General features: G+C 31.9%; 1 long non-coding RNA gene across 3 annotated transcripts in view; it reads left to right on the forward strand.

The window, feature by feature from the left end:
- Window positions 1-367: 367 nt before the first annotated feature.
- The window catches only part of LOC145686374 (uncharacterized), a 196185-nt gene continuing 175553 nt past the window's right edge, over window positions 368-20999 (forward strand). For 2 of the 3 annotated variants that reach the window (XR_014131600.1, XR_014131599.1), the window contains exons 1-4: window positions 368-535; window positions 7589-7651; window positions 8150-8226; window positions 9024-9101. This is a non-coding gene — a long non-coding RNA (uncharacterized LOC145686374). Of the gene's footprint in view, window positions 536-7588; window positions 7652-8149; window positions 8227-9023; window positions 9341-20999 lie in introns of those variants that run through there. The other variant, XR_014131598.1, reaches the window with a different exon arrangement.

Raw genomic sequence — 20999 nt, forward strand, 5'->3', positions numbered from 1 at the left:
ATTGTTTTATTTATTGAAACCAGTGTTTCAAGACAAAAAGCACTCGGTGACTTCACGGACAGAAGATGAAATCATTTAGATTATGAGTCACGAGTTAAAGGAAGTAAAACCAACGCCAGACCACGTTTATCTTATTTATGTAAATTATACTTTACTCCCTCAGACACGGAGGAAATTTTCCATTGCATACGGAAAACAACTGAATGACCTCATCGGTGTTGCCAATTTGTCATTTAATTGTTTGGTTTTGATGAGTGAAGACCGTAGCCTACTTAGGATGAGTAAGAAGATAGAGGTCACTAAAATAATTCATTTGGCAACGTATGCACATGTGACAATGAGGAAGCATGACTGCATCATCTTCTCCCCCTCTTTGAGGGAGGGCATAGACTTTTAGTACAACGATATTCTGCCCTCTTTTGAATTAAGATTTTGGAGAGGGAACACCCGAAGATTTTTAACTGCTGATTTTGTTATTGTGTAGTGTGAATAGTGCATCTCATTAATATTTGTACGCTGATTTATAATTGTATTGGTAAGTTTAATTTGATTTTTATTTTATATTTAAACAATTTTAGATGCATTATTGGAATTATACGCTTTGTTTGGAGTAAATTTGAGTACTAATAATATACACGCGTATATTATTTTTTTGTTTGAATCTAGATTTGTATTCATAAATATTATTGAATAGACAGAATCGGATGTTATTATTTTAGACAGAGTTGAGTTGAATTTTAGTTTAATGTACTGTTTATTATTGAGGCTCGTAATATTTTGCTTAACATTAAATGTGGAAATATAGAAGTTCGCGTTGGGAATGGAACTAGGGCCTATAATGTAATTGATTGTAAATTTAGAACTTTTTTTCACCAAGGCTATTTGAGACATGAACTTATAGATTAATGTAGGCCACATAAACTGGAGGAATTAACTGGTTTTTTTTACACCACCACCTAGCCACGGAAGAGCTTTAATTACTAAAAATAAAATTTTAATGGTGGTTATGAATTAGATTTTAGGCTTTTCTTTTAATTGGAAGAAGTGAGCTAAACCTAGGCATTTGTTTGTTGTAAAAACGATGAAAACTGTGGCTAGGGTTATACACTTTTCATCCGGAAATTAAACACGTAGCTTATAGGTGACGTGTACGTATTTTAGGCAGAGGGGGAAATATATATACTTTTGGGCAGTTTTATGAAATACTATTACATATTTTAATGTTTTCTTGAGTAACAAAGCCTATTATTGACTGGATTACATTACGAATTGAACTACTAGTCTTAATTAAAACGAATTTGGTTGATGAGAATGAACAATGTTTTACTGTAGATTAATTTAATACGGATAGCTTGGGAAGGCAGAATTAGAGAAAATTAGATTTTGTGATGTTACCTTATTTAAAATGTGAATTTATTAAATTATTGTAGTACATTAGGATTTATACAGAAATTATAGGCCACATGATTTCATATACCTAGTTGAAATAGCGTATGTTTATTAGTATTAATTTTGTGGCTATGAAACAAAGCAGTAATATATTTTTGAGGCATTATTTTGACTTACATAGTTAGAGCAGTTAGACAAAGCATGGGTCGTGAACAACGCGTTTACTGCCACCTATGAACTAAAGTAAGAACTAAGTGTAGAAAACACTTACAAGACCTCCGTAAAGTTTTTTTTTAATTTGGAGAAACCATAAAGGATTTTACATTGTGGTAGGATTACGTTTAAATTAATACGTTTTATTGTAATATTGCGAACAGAGCGATGGCTAATTAAACCAATTACTTTAGTAAGAAATAGGTTTCTAGGGATTTTTTTTTGGTACCTATAACTTGTTCCGGCGTTTATCGCCTATGACAGATTTTAAGAACAATTTAAATTTAAGTTTTAAGTGATGATAGGCGTAGATTTGTTTTAGGACATTTCAATTTTTATGGAGTTTTGCTAGTTTCAGAAAATTACTGTATATTGAATCCAGCATGTAGACAGTTTCTTTAAGGGAACTGGATTAATTTTAAAGTTTAATAAAAATATTATGCCGTAAACACGGATTGCTGAATATTGCTTTTGCTTGCGAAAAACTGGGCAATAGAGATAAGATTTTAGCCTATTTTAAGTTTAATGACTTGTATTAGTAGAGAACTTCTTACTAGCTAATTAATCTGTACCTTTTGCGTTTTAGTTCATTTCAAAAGCATACTAATTATTTACAGAAACAATTTTATAGGAAGTTTGACGAAATGAAAATGTGGGTGGTGGGGAATTTATGGAGAAGCATAGTTTCTTAGAGAAACTAGTAATTATTTTATGACCTGGGGAACCCGTAGAATATTTGGCATTAAGTTATAAAGAATGTGGTAAGAACACGCATAATATAATGAATAATAAGATGAACTAAGACTTAAATTATTGCTTTGAAAACAAAACCTACAGGGTTTTGTATAGGATTAATGTTTATTTGTTACACCACTTTTGTCAGTAAGAACAATTTGAATTGATTTAGGAGTCAGTTAGATTTGAAATCGTCCTAGTGGTTAGGATAGCTTGTTTATTGGATATATTGAAATGCAATTGTAGGGCAGCACCAACGGTGAACGCTTTGCCCTGCCCAAAAGTATAAATTTGAACTTTCCTTGGTAAAACCGCACGTTATTTTAGTATTTAATACGTTTCTTGTAATAGTCCTAATCAATTTTACGGAATTTAGGTTTTGAATGTTCGTTGAGATACTTGCTTTGAAGATGAGATTTCATTGCCAAGATTTTAACTTCCTTGTAATAAATTAGTTGAACAAATTCTGATTTATTACAGGTACTTGTACAAATTATAGTTTTACTTATAATTATTTGACCATAATGCAAACCATTTTGAATGAACAAAATATATTTTGCCATTGCATGTTAGTAGACATTTTGTACAAATAAATAAAACTAGGAGCAAACACAGTTAATATTTCTTCTATACATTGTAAAATTAGTCAGAACGGTAAAATTATTTCTTGTTTGTCATAAAAATTAAATGTACTACCACGTTGAAAGCAAAAAATATAATTTCCCTAGTATACTGAAATGTTGAACTTTGATACAAACATGTGCTAGCTGGAAAAGCGTTAGATTAAAATTGTGTTGTTTCGTGGCTTAGTAAGTAAAGCGCTGGACTCATGCACTAAAGGTCGCGCGTTCGATCCTCGGTCAGGCTGTGATAAGATTTTTTTCTTTTTTACTTTTGTTTGATTATATTATATTTTCCTTTTCTATGAAAAGTTGTTCTTATTTGTATTCTCTTAATAAATTAGTCGGAGCAACTTATTTTATGGATCGATTTCTATGAAATCTCATAAAGAGAAACTTGTTTCGAAAATATTTTAAAAATTGTGAACTTGAAAAATAAATTGTTTGTTGTGCATTTTTAATTGCTACGCTTTTTATAGAAGCTTGGAATAAGCATAGCTTGTGAACCTATAAATAATTTAAAGAAAGTGGAGTTTGAAAAAGTTTTTTTTTCACGGAAGACACGCTAAAACTTATGACAGAAGTAAATTACAAGGAATTTTGGAAGAAAGTTTGCAGCATTTATAAACTTAATTGAAAATGAAACACCATACTAAATGATCACTGTGGTTATGAGAGCAGAATTGTAGGTTATGAACATCCACATTGCACGTTTTGGACCCTATAGTAATATTTGTCAAAATTTTGAGTAGATAAGAAAAAAGTAATTTACTATTGTATTTAAAATAAATGCAAAACTTGCATACGTTGATACAATTAGGCGGAACACATTTGACTCACCACGCTTCCCTCCAAAGTGACATTTGCATATTTTGGTGTAGTAAGTAAGACGTTTGCCTTATGCACTTGTGATTGCGGTTCAATCATGGACTAACCAATTTTACGTGCTACGGTTATTTTCATATTCTTCTTTTCTATGAAAAGTTCTAAATTATTTATTGAATCCTTTCTTTTAATCCCTTACATATATAAAGTGTTCGAACAGTATATGTGAACACATTTTTATTGTTTCGTATTTCTTAATACCTCGACTTGAACAAGGTGTGGGAAGTTAAAAAGCTTCTTGTTAAAATATGACCCTTATGCATGACCCATATTATTTATTCCTACGCTTCATTAGAAGCTACCTGTTTAAAAAGATGTGAGCATATATAATTGATTAGAAGCTACCTGTTTAAAAAGATGTGAGAATATTTTAATTTATTAAAAGCTTCGTGTTAAAATAGAGTGTAAACCTACAAATAATTCCGCGGCGCAAGATAAGAAAGAAAGAGTGGTGGGGCGGTTTACTGGTTTGTTGTAAAATTAGTTAAGCGAGTACAGTTACATGGATACTACACAGTACGTGGGAGGGTGCCCTATAAGAATATTTGTGAAGAATATCAGGACGGATTTATCCTAGGAGGTTAGGCAATAAGGTGCGACACTGTTGTAGTGTTGGAATGCATACCATCAAGGAACTAAGGGGCAATTCTTACTTTTATACTTTCCTAATAAAATAGTTGGAATAACTTATGTTTATTTTAGTTTCATCACTTTATTAAAAGTTCCGTGTTAATTATTTATTCATTTGTGTTATTTATAATAACACTCGTTAAAAAGTGTGTGTGTGTGTGTGTGTGTAACTGAGTGAGTGAATGAGTGAGTAAGTGTGTGACTGTGTGTGTGTGTGTGTGTGTGTGAGTGTGTGTGTGTGTAACTGAGTGAGTGAGTGAGTGAATGAGTGAGTAAGTGTGTGACTGTGTGTGTGTGTGTGTGTGTGTGAGTGTGTGTGTGTAACTGAGTGAGTGAGTGAATTATAAAAATACTAAATGAAATTAACAGAAACAAAATACATGTTTTAGACTTAGAGTACAGAATAAAATAAGTTTGTTTGATTTAATCCTCATGCCACGATGCACAAGTTTTAACATTTTGATGCTTTTTTTCTAACCTTGTATAGCTTAGCTTCAGTTGACCCGTACCCTTTTATACACATTAGGCTTCAATATTTCTTTTATCATGGTTTCCTTATTGTTTGTTTCAGAGACTTTTTTATTAGTATTCCTTGAACTGTTATTGGTTTTGATTTTATCTTACATTTTAATACCAGATAGAATATGAAACAACTAGCATTTCGTTTTACCTAGTATCATTCACACAACTATTTCTTTTCTTAATCTTTTCTCTACTTTGTCGCCCTTTCTCCCCCTTGTTTTTCCTGTCCTTCCGCCTACTTTGTTTTTCTCTCCACCTACTGCCATCTACCTAACTATGTTTTTTCTCTCTCTCTTTCCACCTACTACCATCTACATAACTATACCTTCTCTCTCTCCCTCTCCCTTCCTGTTTTTCCTGTCTTTCCGCCTACTTTGTTTTTTTTCTTTCTTTTCACCTACTCCCATCTACATAACTATGCCTTCTCTTTCTCTCCCTCTCTTTTCCTGTTTTTTCCTGTCTTTCCGCCTACTTTGTTTTTTTCTTTCTTTTCACCTACTCCCATCTACATAACTATACCTTCTCTCTCTCCCTCTCCCTTCCTGTTTTTTCCTGTCTTTCCGCCTACTTTGTTTTTCTCTCTTTCCATCTACTACCATCTACATAACTATACCTTTTGTCTCTCTTTCTTCCTGTTTTCTGCCTACTTTGTTTCTCTCTTTTCACCTATTCCCATTTGCATAACTATACCTTCTTTCTCTCCCTCTTCCTTCCTGTTTTTTCCTCTGTCTCTCCGCCTGCTTTGTTTTTTTCTTTCTTTTACTTACTCCCATCTACATAACTATACCTTTTCTCTCTTTCCTTGTTTTTCCTGTCTTTCCGCCTACTTTGTTTCTCTCTTTTCACCTACTCCCATTTACATAACTATTCCTTTTCTCTATCTCCCTGTTTTTTCTCTGTCTCTCTGCTTACTTTGTTTCTTTCTCTTTCCACCTACTGCAATTTACATAACTGTATCCTCTTTGACAATTAGACTATTTGTCTTTTGTTTTCCTTTATTTATTTATTTGCTTTATTACCTTCTAAACCTAACCTAACCAAAGTTTACTTTGTTTATGTTTTGGTTTTTTTTTCTGGATGGTAGTATTTCTTTTTCTTTGCTTTTTCTCTATTTGATTAACTTCTAAACCTGACCTAACCATGATCTATGTTTCCTTTCTTTATTATGTGGCTTTTTTGCTATTGTTCCTTCTCCAACGGTTGTAGTATTACTTTTTTTTCCTTGGTACCTATTTTCGTCTGTATTTTTTCTCTTTATTGCTCTCTAGCTATGTCATACACAAATACCTTTTCTTTCCTATTTTTATAGCTCCCTGGCTATTTGTTCTGTTTGCTATGTATGTTTTCTAATTATCTTTTGCTTTTTATTTTGTAACTTTAATTAGATCATATTTCGCCTTATATTTAATCGCTTTATTAGAAGCTCAGAGGAATTAATTCCGAAATATTAATTATTTATTCGTTCCTTTGCTGTGCAAACTCTTTGTTAACGTTAATTTGATTGCTTGCTAAGCAAGCTCAGATTACTTACAGTGTGAACTTACCAATTATTTATACTCTCGTAATAAATTAGGCGGAGCAACTTATTTTTACGGATCGCATGCTCCTAAGAACAGCTAAGCTAACTTAACCATACTCTGTATCTCTGTCTCATGGTAGTTGGAGTTTCTTTTGTTTTGTGTTTTCTTTGGCTTTTTGGATATAGTCCTATGCCTTTGTACTAAGACTTCATGTTTCTGTTTGGTTGTACATATATTATTCACCATGCTTCTACAAAACAGCACACATTATATTAGACCTCTCCCATACTAGTCTTGGATATTTACATATGACTTTTACTAGACTTGTCGCTACATGTCAATACTTTAGCTTGCTGCTTGAAAAATTTCTGTTAATAGATTTAATATATGTAACGAGAATCATCTTAAGGTGGGTCTTTTGAATTTTAGTAGATACTATATTCATATAAGGTAATATATACTATATAGTGTAACCATATAAGATATTCTATAGTAAATATATATACATATAAGACTTTATTGTAGATACATACATACATACTTCGTATATACATATAAGAATCTATAGTAGATGCTATATTCATATAAGGTAATCTATGCTATATAGTGTAAGCATATAAGATATTCTATAGTAAATATATATACATATAAGACTTTATAGTAAATATATATATACATATAAAAATCTATAGTAGATGCTATATTCATATAAGGTAATCTATGCTATATAGTGTAAGCATATAAGAATTTATGGTAGATATATATATAGTGTATACATATAAGATTTTATAGTAAATATATATATACATATAAGAATTTATAGTAGATACTATATTCATATAAGGTAATCTATGCTATATAGTGTAAGCATATAAGAATTTATGGTAGATATATATATATAGTGTATACATATAAGATTTTATAGTAAATATATATATACATATAAGAATTTATAGTAGATACTATATTCATATAAGGTAATCTATATTATATAGTGTATGCATATAAGATATTCTAAAGTAAATATATATAAATAATGTATACGAATCTAATACAAATTATGTTATGTTTTAGGTTATCCATTGGTGTGGTCTATTCAAGAACGTACTACCAGAAGTATCAGAGGTAGTACCAAAGGTATTTTTTTTACCAATTTATCATAAATTACTCAAATAGAGCAACCTTGTTGCAATGTAATAAATAATTCATATTATTTACAATATTACTTTTAGAACTGCGATTATTTTATTCGTTGAACAATATGTAAGAGAATAAAAGATATTCTCCTAATAAATTACTCTGAGCAACTTATTTTATGGATCGATTTCTATGAAATCTCATAAAGAGAAACTTGTTTCGAAAATATTTTAAAAATTGCGAACATTAAAAAATGTGAACTTACAAAAATTTCTTATAGAAAGTCGTAAGACCACCTACGGTGGGAACTTGTAAATAATTTCTTATTTTACGGATCGCTTGGTACACAAGCTCAGACCAGCTACGCTGCGAAACTGTAAATAAATCGTATGCTAAAGTAAACTCTGTAGAACACCTACGGTGTTATTCGTTCGTTTGTTTCACAAACTCTTAAGAAACTTTGTTTCAAGTAGTAAAAAAATTGTCTTTTTGTTTTAGGATACTCCAGCAGATCAATTGTACTTCTCTCTTTTGGACCTTTGAAGAAATTGGAATTAAAAACCTGCAGATATCGTGTAAGTATGCAACCATTATTAATTCCATTACATATCCTGTTTCATAATATACTTTCTTGAAATAATCTTTACTTTGTTCAGCAACTTTGATCATTTTATTAGAAGCTCAGAACACTTACAGTGTGAACCTACAAATAATTTGTTGGATTGTATCTTTTTTTATTCTCTAGTTTGTTACACAAACTCGTTTGCTGTGCAAGCTCTTTATTTATTTATTTATTTCGTAATAAATTACTCGAACACTTCGTGTCAGCATACTATGGATGTTTGAACAATATGTGAGTGTACTAATTATTTGTATTCTTTTTAGTCGGAGCAACTTATTTTACGGATCATTTCAATTTTTTTATCAATTTACTTGTTTAAGCTCTGCTTTTTTTGTTATTTCGTTTTTATTAAAACTCAGCTTATGTATTGTTTCGTGTTATTTAAAATAACACTCAGTTAAAATAGTTTGTGATTATATTAAAACTAGTTTGAAAACTGAACAAATTTATTTGTGATTATTTTATTTGTTTGTGTTATTTTATTTTAATTCTTTCGCTTCCGTAGGAACACTCAATGAGTGTGAACTTATTAAAATTTATTAGAAGTTCGGTGTTAATTATTTATTGGTTCGTTTCCATTAAAGAAAACTTAGAGAACATTATGTGAGTTCCAAATTAATAAAAAAGCTCATTGTTAAACTGAAAGTTGATAAAAATAATTACTAAATAGCTTATTGTGCATTAATTTTGTAACAAAATGATAAATATAGAACTGAAATTGTATACTAATAAATGTTTTTATGGTTTCAGTGTTGACAGCGGCATACAAGTGCACTGAAAATTAATACAACGTGTCCTGTTAGATCCGTTGACATCTAACCAGCGGTGGTAAGTGTTGCAAACTTTAAAATTTTTTAGTTCAAAGAGTATATGAACAGTAAATAATTAAAATTTTAACTTAATGAAACTACAATATTAAATTTTACATAATGAAAGACATACTGACAAATAATTTTGACTAAACTAACTTTACATGTGCGAAACTTAATTAATGAACATCTAAACTTATATTTTCGTTTGAAACATTTAATTTTTTAAAATTACATTTTGCATTAACATTTTTATTTTGCAATTAAAAGTTTCATGTAAACATATAATGAATTACATTTTACAATAAAAGTTTCATGTGAAAATTACATTTTTTAATTTACACTTTGCATTTTTTTTACGTTTGCATTTTACAATAAAAGTTTCATGTGAAAATTACCTTTTTTAATTTACACTTTTGCATTTTTTATTTTACAATCAAAGAGTTTCATGTGAAAATTGCATTTTTAATTTACATTTTACTTTTACATTTTTAATTTACATCTTTACATTTTACTTTTACATTTTTAATTTACACTTTTGCATTTTTAATTTACATTTTACTTTACAATTTTAAATTTACACTTTTGCATTTTTTATTTTACAATCAAAGAGTTTCATGTAAACATATAAAGAATTGCATTGTAAGAATTTAATGTCATTTGAGAAAATTGACATTAACGTTTACAGTTAAAGTAGAAAAATAAAATTAACTGAACTTCCATTAGTAGTGCATTATAAAAATAGTTACAATAAATCAAAGTTTACAAATTGAATAGTCACAAAAATATTTATTGATTATATTAGTTTTCTTTGTTGATGCATTGAATACTGTAGAACGCCTATCATATTAAATATTTTAATTGTTTAGTTAATTTAATATGCTTTTAGCCGTACACCTTTGAAATTTAGTAATTGATCTTTTAAATAATTATGCTTTTCCTAACCTGTTAATTCTTGCTATTCCTATTTAATAAATTTTCTCTGCTGATTGATGTTTAACTATGATTTGTAACTAATAGAGCTTTCATTCTAACCATACGTAATTTTTCTTAACTATAATTTGTAACAATTAAGTATTTAAATGCTATTTTGAATAAACTAAAATAATTAAGTATCTTTTAAAATCTGATACTGTTACTTCTTAATATTTTGGTAAATTAAATATGGTTTTGCTGTTGTGACTCAGAAACTGATCTAAACCGTTTTTTTCTAACATTTTTTATTTTTATTTTCTTGTTTGTTTGTAATATTATTTAATCATTGTTGTTTATTATTCTATTTTTTCATTAAATTGCGTTTACTACTATTTTGTTGTTCGTATTGCTAATGTTATTTTGAAATGACTTTTATTCTTTAAAATGTTTGCATCATAGATGTTCTTTCAAATATGAAAATATTAATGTCCGTAAAAATTAAACATTCGTCTAAGATTGGAAAACTTCAAGAATGTCACATGACTTTAAATTATACATGTTGTAAAAAGAGTAGTATAGAACATATTTTCATGGGTTTGAGATTTTCTTTTTTAATACATCTGGGTACGAGATTACATTTTTTTCCGAAAGTATAAATAGCACGCAACAAACCACGTATATTCACTTTAGAAGAAGTACTGCTAGAGTAAAGACGTTTCTACTTGTACTTTTCGGGACATTGTTATCGGAAACTATAATTAAATTTGCTGGTCCCGAACTATTGTAGAATAAACATTATCCATATTTTGGTAAACACATAGTGGATTATATCATAAAATTATAGTCGCACAGAATTCTGGGAATTTTCATATTTATGTCTATATAAAAGCGGGAAAAGCGCGTGGCGGTCAGTATAGCAGAAGAATTTGTACTGTACAGACGTGTCTTCGTGTTGTTAACGGAAAGTGTTGTTAACTGATAAAGGTTAATAGTATCTTTGAAAAAATACTTAGTAAATTATAAGCCGTGTGGTATTTTGGAAATTACATTATCTTCGTGTATACGAGAAGGTCAAAATTGTTATACAAAAAGCAGATCCATCGTGCGGACGTGTTCTTTTGAATACAAAATAAATAGAGGAATAAGGATATTAGGAAAAGTATAAATAGAGTCCATAAATTAATTGAAAATCATTTCGCTATAATCACTAGTGGAGGTAACATCGCTCCGTTGGTTTTAAGTTGGAAAATTCTAGGAAGTGGCCGCGATCAAAGGAATAGTGTTTATACGTTAAAATATAGTTCAGTTTGTTTTTGTACTTCGAGGTGTAATCTTCTTTTTTAAGAAAGATATCGGATTTACTGTTGACAGTCATATTTGAAGAATTTTATTTTGGGGTGAGGACAAACTAGTAATTCAATTTCGGTATAATTTTGTGATTACAAATGGCACATATGGAATTAATTAAGGAAGCTGAAAAGCTTATTGATTTACTTCACCGATTTGGATATGCTGCCCCCGAGATGGTATATTATACCTGGAAACGTTTGGTGGATAGTTATCATTCGAAGGGTGCACGTGTACCCAATGAAAAATATTATCAAATGTTAACAGCATTATTAAACCATTTTAAAGGAAGACAGGGTGTAATTTTGGAGGGATGCATATCAGCTGCCGATATCACTGATCTATATCGGGCAGGGTTCTTTCGCGTAGCTGAAATAAAAAAGCAGGCTTGTGAAAAGCTCAACCAGTTGATATCATCTGGTAAGACAAATGACTTATCTGTTGAGATCGCTCGTGAGCTATTAGGTAAATCTTTAAACTTACCAGGACCGAGCTCTGAAAGTTCCGGGGAACCTATGAACTTACCAGGACCAAGTTCTGCAAGTTCTGGGGAGCCTAGGAACTTAATAGGATCTGGTTCTCTGAGTTTTGGGGAGCCTACAAACTTGCCAGGGCCAAGCTCTGCAGGTTTTGGGGAACCTATGAACTTGGTAGAAATTGGTTCTGTGAGTTCTGAGGATATGCCTAATGCAATGATTGGTATGGGTGCGCCACAATTTGTAATTGTAGGTAAAAGTCAACGTCATTACGCATATTATGGCATTAAGGGGAGGGAAATAAGTATTAAATGCACAACCGAAAATGAAATAAAAAACCCTGAATCCTATATCCGGGCATTATTTGATTTTGTAATAAATCAAGCATTAAGTGATGTTGATGAAAATGCCCGGGTAGGAATAACAATTGAGAGCTCAGCTTCAAAGCTGAACAAGCCTCTGTATGTCTCGTGGAGACGTAAATCGGAATTGAACTCGGAGGTCCTCTTCTCTGTGATAGAGAACACCCTCAATTCCAATGAGGATTATTTATTCGGAGGTAATGTGACTTTTAAGGTCCATTATGTTAACCTTCGCAAGGGAAGAGGTAAGAATCGAACCCAAACTAATCAGAAATATCTTCCATTAACAGAGTTTTTGGAAGAAAAAGTAGTTCCCATGGAGAAGGACGTGTACTGCCTCCCCAAGAGCGTGATTCTGGGGATAGCAAGGACCGATCAAAATCGTTCACAGTTTTGTAAATTAAAAAATAATCCGCAGCGATTACTTAAAAAAGCTGATATTTTGTGCAATGATTTGGGGATTGAGGCTGAAAAAAATAATGGATGTACATTGGAAGACGCTAAAAAGATACAAAACCATCTTGCACCCAACTATCAAATCATTGTATATGAAAGGAACCTTGAAACGCGTGAATTTAATGTGATATATCCAGGAATTAAAGGTGGTAAACAAATATTCATATTGTATAAAGATGGACATTATCAACTTATTTCTAGTGTGTTAAAACTATTGGGGAAAAGAGGATATTGTAAATTATGTTTAAAGGGCTACGATAATGAGGGAATTTATCACAAGTGTGATCTTAAATGTAGATTTTGCGAACACTATCATGAAGCAAATAATGATGACATTAAGTGTGAGTGTAATGATTGTCATAGGTTATTTCCAACGAGTGAGTGTTATGATAATCACAAAACTGTAAATAAAGGAGGCAAGAGTATATGTGATTATGTGAAGGTGTGTAACGATTGTGATGTCATGTTTGATTTACGTCGTAGGAAATCTGAACACAAATGTGATGAACGTTTATGTAAATCATGCTATATGCACGTGGAACGGGATCATATTTGTTATGTTCAGAACCAGCGTCTTACCAGGGTTGAAAAATATTTGTACATTGTGTTTGATGTAGAGACTATGCTGCTAGATACAAATACTGAGGGAGAGCAGGAACATGTTGTTTCTTTAGTATGTTTAATGACTGTTTGTTACGCATGCAAGGGTAAATCATTGGATGATTCATGTCATGTATGTGGGGATGAAAATGGAAATCGCGAGTTTTCATTCAAGAGCATTGATGAGTTTATTAGTTATACACTAAAGGCTCATTGTGCTTTTGAAAAAACTATTGTGCTTTCGCATAATGGATCGAAATTTGACATGTTCTTCGCAATTAGGAGTCTCATTAAATCTCAGCATCTTTCTCCATCAGTTACAATGACAGGACAAAAAATTATTGAGTTGCGGATCGGGAATAAGCTTGTTTTCAGGGATACCTATCTTTATATGGGAGTCCGGCTGTCTGACTTAACCAAAACTTTAGGCCTTAATCAAAATTTAAAGAAGGGAGATTTCCCGTATTTGTTTAATATTCCGGCTAATCAAAATTATGTAGGTCCAATCCCTGATATTAAGTATTTTGATCCCGATAGTAGAAGTCCTGAAAATAGACAGGAATTGTACGCCTGGTACGAACAACGTACTTTGACTGGCGAGCAGTATGATCTGCAAAAGGAGATGCTAGATTATTGCCGCAACGATGTGAGAATTCTAACGGAAGCCGTTGTCAAATTTTCCGATTTAATTGAGGAAAAAACTGGCGGTATCCAATGTTTCATTTCTGCAGGAACCATAGCCAGTCTTGCTATGTTGGTCTACTGTACCTTATATTTACCAAATGATCTAATCCCTGTAATTCCTCCTCTTGGCTTTGATTACCGTGACCGGCAAAGTGTAAAAGCGTTACAGTGGTTGCGGTATTTAAAGAAAACAAGAGGTACTGAAATTCAGTATACTGGAAATGGTGGGGAAAAGAAATTTGGAAAATATAAAGTTGATGGTTATGAACCAAGTAGTAATACTGTGTATGAGTTCCTCGGTTGTTTCTGGCATGGTTGTCTCAGCTGTTACCCTGAATTGCGTTATAAACAACTTGACTCTACCTCGCATCATTCTACATCCATGCAAGAACGATTCGAGTCTACCACTATTAAGGCTAATTATCTACGTAAACGTGGTCTCAACGTTGTTGAAATGTGGGAATGTAATTGGGACAATCAAGTGAAGAAGGACAAGTCCATACAAGAATTCATTCGAACTCAGTGTGCGGATATTGTCGATCATTTGATCCCCAAGGAAGGATTTAATGGTGGTCGAACCGAATGTTTTAAAGCTCTACATGAATGTAGCAGTGATGAAAGTATTGCGTACCTAGATGTAACTAGTCTCTACCCCTGGGTAATGGCGCGTAAGCCGTTGCCAGTAGGTAAGCCTAAAATACATAGGGGGCCGGACTTCCCAGATGTGGGAAGTATTCATGGTATGGTTAAATGTACCGTTTTGCCTCCAACTGATTTGTATTTTCCGGTCCTACCATATGTTGCGAGAGGGCGATTACTTTTCGGACTCTGCCGTACATGTATGGAGGAGGAAAATATCAACAATTGTTTGCATTGTGAAAGTGATCGTGCCATTACCGGTACATTCTGCACCCCAGAACTGCATAAGGCTATACAGTGTGGCTATAAAATACTCGCTGTTAAAGAAATATGGGAATTCGAACTCGTAGGTTCGGAGGATTGTAATGAACGTAGTTTATTTCGCGACTACGTGAATTCTTTCCTCCAAATGAAGCAGGAATCATCTGGTTTTCCTGATTCATGCCACACTCAAGGAGACGAGGAAAAATATATTAAGGAGTATCTAGTCCACGAGGGCATACAGTTAAATCATAGCAATATCAGGAAGAACCCGGGACTGAGGTATATCTCCAAGATATTCCTCAACTCATTATATGGAAAATGGGGGCAGCGAACAGATCTTCCGCAATCGAAAATTGTTGATAATCCAGAAACATTTTTGACCTACTTACTGTCAGCGCAATATGAGGTGCAAACAGTGTCACACATTGGTGAACGTCATCTCATTATCACATATAAAGACATCGAAAATGAAAACAGGCCCTGGAAATTTTCGAATGTCGTGCTTGCTGCGTTTATTACATCTTGGGCAAGGCTAAAACTCTATGATCTCTTGACGGCTGTAGGGCCTGAAGCCGTATTATATTGTGACACGGACAGTATTATGTATGTTCAAAGACGAAATGATAAGCCCAAGCTTACCACTGGTTCCTACTTGGGTGAGCTAACTGACGAAATACCAAATGGGTGGGAAATTGACATGTTTATAGGTTTGGGACCTAAAAATTATGCGTATAGGTTAAAAGAAATTGGGACGGGGAAAATAGATTATGTTTATAAAATTAGGGGAATCACATTGGATAGTAGAACTCGGGAAAAAATCACGTTTAATCACTTTTTTGATTTAGTCCGCGGAAAAATTGAAAAAAAGGAGTTAAACAATCCAGGTAGGATAGTTCGTAAGAGAGGGTTTATCATTGTATCTCGACCAGAGACAAAAACACATCGACAAGTCAATAACAAAAGACGTAGACTTAACCCGACTGATAAAACAGATTACACAAGCATACCGTATGGATATAGATGTTCTAGTCTTGTCCTGTGATGAATGAATGGTTGAATGTGTATGTGCATTTTGTAAATATTCCTAGTGCGTTATTTTTTATATAATTTTATCAATGATATGAATGAAGGGAAATAAATATGCCAATCATACATTGCGCTCCTCCTGGATATACCATATTAAATTCTTTACAGTATAGGGTTTCTTTCTATAACTCACAAGTTCTGCTTATTATATCACCTACACAATATACCTAAGCTGCATCCTACCTTCATTTTGTAAATAGCCTATTATATATTGTAAATAAATTTTTCATATATTATATAAATTTTGTAAATAGACTTTTCATATATTTTTAATAGATTTTTCATATTGCAAATAGTTTTATATTGTAAATACATTTTTCATATATTTTTAATAGATTTTTCATATTGCAAATAGTTTTATATTGTAAATACATTTTTCATATTGTAAATAGTTTTCTCTCATATAATGTAAAGTTTTTATATATTGTAAATAGTTTTTCTATATTGTAAATAGTTTTTTCATATAACGTAAATACCATATTTCAAATATTAAATTAGTTTTGTTAATCAAATACAAGCAATCAATAGAACACTGTATATATCATTCTATTCAAACACTTGTTATATATTTTACAATTTTAATTTTTATTATATATATCTACATTTTTTATTTTTATTATATACATTCAATTTTTAATTTTTATTATATATTTTACATTTTCATTTTATTATATTTACATTTTTATTATATACAAACACTTTTTATATACATATTTTTTATTATTATATATATTTTTTATTATTATTTTTACAATAAATTTTTAAATTATACTCCTGCCTTTAATTTTTACATCCTATACAATTAAAAAGGTACTTCATACAAAAAGTATGTGTATTCTGTATAAGATAAAGGAAGAATACATATACTTCATATACTATTGTTTAAGTTTATTTAGGTATATTATAGTAAAGTAAGTGTATTCTGTATAAGATAAAGGAAGAATACATATGCTTCATATGCATAAAAATAGTGAATTAATAAAGGCACAATATTTATACTTTTCATAAAATTACAATATCAAATTCATATATTCACTCAATGAATTATTATTTTATTAAATTCAATAATAATCTGAATCAAAAATGTCAACCGATGTTATAAATATATCCTAAAACATGAAATTACAAAATGCGGTATCGCAATGTTTATTTGTTCGCGCAACAAGTTTTACGTCATAAAGAAGATAATCAACATCAATGAAGCAACCAAAAAATAGACAGCAGCGGAGGTGTTATCAAAGGTAAGTGAACTTTGTCTTCTTACTTGAGTTAAAGTATTAGATAAACATACAAAGTGCGCCGAAAAAATACCATTAGCGTCCGTGGCTGCCAGCCGGCAAATATACAAAGCGGGCGCCGCGACGGTAATGGCGCCAGCGCAAAGGTCACACATACGTGATAAGATATACAAAGTAAGCGATAAAAGTATAAAGCAAACTCGCAGCATAACCAAACAGTAATGGCACCAGTGGCACCATCTGAAGCGTTATCAATCCAGGATAATTGCAAACTATTAATTAAAAATTAATTGAGTTGTGCTTAAAATAAGTCATAAAAGGGAACTATAATTACGTTACATGCAAAAATTATCAAAAATCTAGTTACTTTTTGCTGCAACACTGCAAAAAAATCACTAAAAAATCAGGAAAATTTACCTATTTAGGGGAAAAAAGAATCACTGTGATTATTCTCAGTACAGGCAACACTGCAAGATGGCTACGTTTTATACATATACCTACTCACCCCCTTCAAGAAATCCTGTATCCGGCCCTGGCTGTGGGTAACATTTATCCAATTTCGTATTTACATTAGGAATAAAAAATGCGGTTCACCGCACTAAACTTTCTCAAAGTAAACCATGTCACGCTCAGGGGCGGCTTTAGGATTTTAATTTTGGGTAGGCGCCCTCCCTCACTTATGGATACATATACACATTTGATTGATTACTGACAGTAGAAAATTACTTTTACAGTAGTGGTTGATGCTACTTGTTAAATAATTATCTACCATTAATATAAAAAGTAGAAAATATACGCACTCTTTATTGTATCTTTAAGCTTTTATACATTTTTCAAAATGTTTGGATAGGACCGTGCCTATTCGGCCTACCCGCTAAAGCCACACTGGTCACTCTCTTGTTATTATTGAACTATATATTTATGATGTAAAACTAAAATTGCCTGAGCCATTTTTGAGAAAATCTTAAAAAATAAAAACTCAAAAATAAACAACACAGCATCAAGTTGTTATTTTTTAAAGAAACTTTTATTTTCTCATTTTTATGTTTTTGAACTCTCTGTTATTTTCGTCTACACCTTTACCGAATAACAGACACATTCAACCATAAAAATACTTGTTTGGTAAGCAGCCCAAAATACTCCGGAAATGTACCATGCGGAGCTGCATAACCTACAGGATATTATAAATTTAAGTGGAATAAACTCACTCTTAAGCAAACAAACAATTAGAAATAATAATTAATTAATCATCAAAATCTCTCTCTCTTTTTTGAAGTTGGTTAAAAATCCTTTATGGAAGAGAGACTATGGAACAAGTAAATACATTGTAATTTTGATTTTTTTCTTTTAAAAAATTATACATGCCTTTTTTTCCTACCGTATGAAAAGTGATTGTAAAAATTTGATGGGTGAGTATGAAAAAGAATGGAGAAAATTAGTAATGAAAGAAACTATATAAAGCTAAGTAGAGAATAGTAGTATAAGGGATCGAGATATTTAAAAGAATAAATAGAAACCAGTCAAAACATTATTTGAGACCAAATTGTCTTATCAAGAATATGTTAGAAGGTGAAAAGAGAAAAATTGGAATTGATACAAGAAGTTAAAAAGGGCAATTCGTTCACCAAAATGAAGTGATTAGGTGAGTACTGTAGTGACAGAACCTTCTAAATTTTCTGCAAAAGACGCATAAGCGATTACAAAATACGATGATGACGCTTATCGAGATCATGTTCAAGCTCATATTCAGCACTTTTTCCCAGAGAGCGATCGGAGTACATACTGGATGCCCCTCTGAAAGGAGGACAAACAAGAGTTCTCTGGGGCCTTTTCCCATTTCTTCGTTAATGATCCAATCATTGGTGTAACTATTATAGAAGATTTTGCGCGGTGCCGGTGAGTAAGACTTACTTCTAAGAATGAAAATACATTTCAGAAAATCTTGTTATAATAATGTTCATTCTCATTTCTAGGTGTATTCTGAATAACTGTTATTTATTTTAAGGCTGCCTCGTCGCTACAAGGTGTTTCGAAAGTGATCTCGTCTCGCAAAGTGGAGTATAACTGTTTTTATTGAAAGAGGGCTGTTTCCTCCTCTTCCTATTACGAAAAATTTGTCTCGTGTCGTCTTGTGGGCAATATTAATTCTCCTCCCCCACCCCCGTTCAACATGGTCCCATTGTACTGTGCTTGACAACTTAATTCCAGCCGCTTCTTCGAATATTTTAGGCTTCGTCTTCAGATTTGAGACTCCACAACCGGGATATATATATATATATATATATATATATATATATATATATATATATATATATATATATATATATATATATATATATATATATATATATATATATATAGAAATGATCGAAAATGGCCGATATTAGTGTCGAATCCTTAGACTTTGGGGCCACTAAGATGAACAATGACACTTCCGATGCCATTTAAACCCAAATTCAACTCTTTGTCCAAAATGAAACGTATTTCCCTGTGCAAAGAACTGGTATTCTGCTAGTATCTGATAAACCTGAATACTCCCGCCCCAAAGTTACAAAGTAATCTGCTGTACAGGGGTAGGGAGAGGAACGAAGTAGTGTCAATATTAAATATACAAATACAATGCAAACACAACATGACTAAACTGCGATAGCACATTATTGTTATCTATTTAAAACTTCGGGTCTCAACTGAACTTTAAGGAATCTGGCACCTCCCTAATTAAGCTTCTGTATCTCCAGTGATAACTTCAGATTTCTCTAGGGGGAAACATTCAATAGGGAAAGGGATGAAGGTACAAATACAGGTAATCCTTGTCGAGAAGAAAATTTTCCACCCGGGCTAACCCAATGAGACAATCACTGTAGACGTTTTCTTTAGAAGGAAAAAGCTAAGCAATCGGTAGCAATGTAGTAACGAGGTTGAACTAATTTCTTGACTCAGCTACCGTGTTTCTCATTTTTTTTTTTAAATATAAAACTCCCAACACATACTAGGCCTATATATTTTTTTACGATCTTTCTTTCTTTTCCCTTTGAAGCTAAACCAGTACGATGATAGATCAATACGAATTACATCAACATGTTTGAACCCTGAACTTATCACATTTTCGCCATAAATTTCTACGATTTATTAATGTTTTATCACGCCATGTTTTATGACAGGCCTGTCATGTTTTCTCAACTTATTTTTCTTTTCTCTTTCCACGAGCCTCCCTCCATATTCTTCAAACGCGTAATCATAAAGCAATTCATCTCTGTCCAAGAACTAGCAGTCTAGTCAGGAAAACAACAATTGTAAATATTCGATTTTGACATTTATGTTGGGAGATTGTTGGTCAACACAAACTTCACAGCGAGATAAGGTTAATTAAGTTTATCTACACCCATAAAAAATATGTAATTTATGACGCTATAAGGCCTGGTAGGGAACGGCTGGTTAAAATCGGTTCAAGGGCGGACTATATCAGACTGTATAGTGTATAAGCTTGCTTCTTCCTGGAACTGGTTTTTCATTAGCTTCTATCAGCAGCCGCATCGAGGCAGCACTGTTCTTGTCATCGCACTCATAATAAGTAATGCTTGAAAAGTAAGGATTATTTTGCGTATGTTTTATGTCTTGTATATGTAGCCTGCCACTTCCGTTTTTAAAATGTGTGTCGTAAATTATGTTCTATGTTGAAGTTAAACCTGTAAGACAAGACATAGATATATTATTGCAAGTGACCATTTGCCGCCAAGAGAATTATATGCATGTGTGTGTGTGTGTGGCATGAATTTCAAATAAGCTATCTTTTCAGTTGTGTCCGGTTTGAGTAGTTATTTCTGAGAGTTGAATAGTAGCAGTTAACTAA

This window comes from Thermobia domestica, chromosome 5, assembly GCF_964235325.1.
Source record: "Thermobia domestica chromosome 5, izTheDome1.hap1.1, whole genome shotgun sequence".
NCBI lineage: Eukaryota > Metazoa > Arthropoda > Insecta > Zygentoma > Lepismatidae > Thermobia > Thermobia domestica.